This window comes from Penaeus vannamei, chromosome 35 (genome assembly GCF_042767895.1).
Source record: "Penaeus vannamei isolate JL-2024 chromosome 35, ASM4276789v1, whole genome shotgun sequence".
NCBI classification, from domain to species: Eukaryota; Metazoa; Arthropoda; class Malacostraca; order Decapoda; family Penaeidae; genus Penaeus; species Penaeus vannamei.
Window position 1 is genome coordinate 11184801 of NC_091583.1, and position 2500 is coordinate 11187300.

Sequence of the window (2500 nt, forward strand, 5' to 3'; positions counted from 1 at the left end):
CACCACACACGATGTCGCTATCAAATCTATCATTAAAGCCTCCGCGCTTACCAAAAAAAAATATATAACGATTATCTCGACAATAATGAGATAATGAGGCTATAAATTCACTAAATTAGTCATAACGATCTTAAACAGTCATACTCTAAATGGCTAAATCAACATTATTACCGCTCGTTACGATGCCATAAATACGCTAATGGCAACCCATCGTCAGCCGGGAGCGAGAGGACGCGTCCAGACAAGAGCGAGTCGAGATGCGCACTGGCGGCCGGCGCAAACAATCGCGGTAATAAAACGGCCATAATAACGGTATTGGTGATAATGGTAATATCATAGTATGCATGGGAATATGCATAATGATGGTGTTGGTAAAGGAAATGATAACAATAGAAAATAGAAATGATATGATAGAAAGATTATGACTATGACAATTGTTGTTATCATTGTCATTATTATAATTACAATAATGATAATGATAATAGTAATAATAAAAATAACAGTAATAATAATGATACTGATGATAGTTATAATAATAATAATAATAATAATAATAATAATAAAACAATAACAATACTAAAATAATAATGATACCGATGATGATGATAGTGATAATGATGATAATAATTATAATAATGATAAAAATACTCATAATAATAATAATAATAATAATAACAATAATAATAATAATAATAATAATAATGATAATAATAATAACAATAATAATAATAATTATTATTATTATTATAATGATAATCATAATAATGATAAAAATAATGATAAAAATATCGATTATGATAATCATAATAATAATAATAATAATAATAATAATAATAATAATAATAATAATAATAATAATAATAATAATAACAACAGCAATAATAATAATAATAACAATAATAATAATAATGATAACAATAACAATGTTACAGCAGCAGAAAAAATAAGCATGACGTTCTTATAATCACACCAACGGGTTATGATGAGATAGTAAGTAGAAAAGGGGAACAGAGGAAAGGAATAAACGGGAAGAGGTGGCGACGCGAGCAAAAGTTCTCGCGTTTTTACACAAAGAACAGTTTTACGGTGAACAATTACCTAGTTCTTTGTCGATGGTATGAAAGTTTTTTTTCTGTTTTTCTTCTATTTGCAGGGAAATTGTTGGGAAGTGTTGATAAAAACAAGTGGGGAAAGAGTGAGAGAGAGAGGGAGGGAGGGGGGGAGGGAGGGGAGGGAGGGAGGAAGGGAGGGAGGGAGTGACGGAGTGACGGAGTGACGGAGGGAGGGAGGGAGGGAGGGAGGGAGGGAGGGAGGGAGGGAGGGAGGGAGGGGGAGGGAGGGAGGGAGGGAGAGGAGGAGGAGAGAGGAGAGAGAGAGAGAGAGAGAGAGAGAGAGAGAGAGAGAGAGAGAGAGAGAGAGAGAGAGAGAGAGAGAGAAGCGGAGACAGACAGATAGACAGAGGCAAAGACAAACACAAAAACAAAGAAAAAGACAGGAACAGCGACAGCTACATCGACACCCAGACAAATAAAGATAGAGAGAAAGTAACGAAATAGAAAGACAGAAACCCAAAAAAAAAAAAAAAAAAAAAAAAAAAAAAAAGAAAGAGAGAAAAAATACCACAACAGAAAATCTCAACCAGAACGTCAAGCAATCAGAGACAAATAAAAAAATGTAAAAAAAAAAAAAAAAAAAAAAAAAGCGACAAACACAAGAGACAGACAGAAAACAGCTTCACCGCGATCTGTGCTGCAAACCCTCCAGCAAAGGCGCCTTCAATCCAAGAGGCAGAGAGACAACACGCGAACAATACTTCCACGTTGAGCGGGTGATGGACAGGTGGATGAGAGGATAAGAACATGACGGTGAAGGAGAGAGGGAAGGGAGAGAGTAGGGGAGATAGGGACGGAAGGGAAGGGAAAGAGTAGGAGAGATAGGGAAGGAGGGGGAAGGGGAAGAGTAGGGGTGGAGAGAGTGGGGAGAGTAGGGGGAGAGAGGGAGGGAGGGAAGGGAAAGAGTAGGGGGAGATAGGGACGGGGGGAAGGGAGAGAGTAGGGGGAAAGATAGGGACGGAGGGAAGGGAAAGAGTAGGGGAGAGATAGGGACGGAGGGAAGGGAAAGAGTAGGGGGAGAGTAGGGAGAGGGAGAAGGGGGAAGAGTAGGGGAGATAGGGGACGGAGGGAAGGGAAAGAGTAGGGGAGAGAGGGAGAGAGGGAAGGGGGAAGAGTAGGGGAGATAGGGAGGAAGGGAAGGAAGAGAGTAGAGGAGAGAGGGACGGAGGGAAGGGGAAGAGTAGGAGAGAGAGGGACAGAGGGAAGGGAAAGAGTAGGGGAGAGAGGGAGAGAGGGAAGGGAAAGAGTAGGGGAGATAGGGAGGGAGGGAAGGGACAGAGTAGGGGAGAGAGGGAAGTGAGAGAGTAGGAGAGAGAGTGTGGAAGAGGGAAAAGACGAGGAGAAGGAGAAAGAAGCAGAAGCAAAAATAGGAGGATGAAAAAATGAGG

General features: G+C 40.2%; 1 protein-coding gene across 7 annotated transcripts in view; it reads right to left on the reverse strand.

Moving 5' to 3' along the window:
- LOC113800261 (uncharacterized) overlaps positions 1-2500 on the reverse strand; it is a 170899-nt gene that overhangs the window by 49906 nt on the left and 118493 nt on the right. The window lies entirely within an intron of this gene.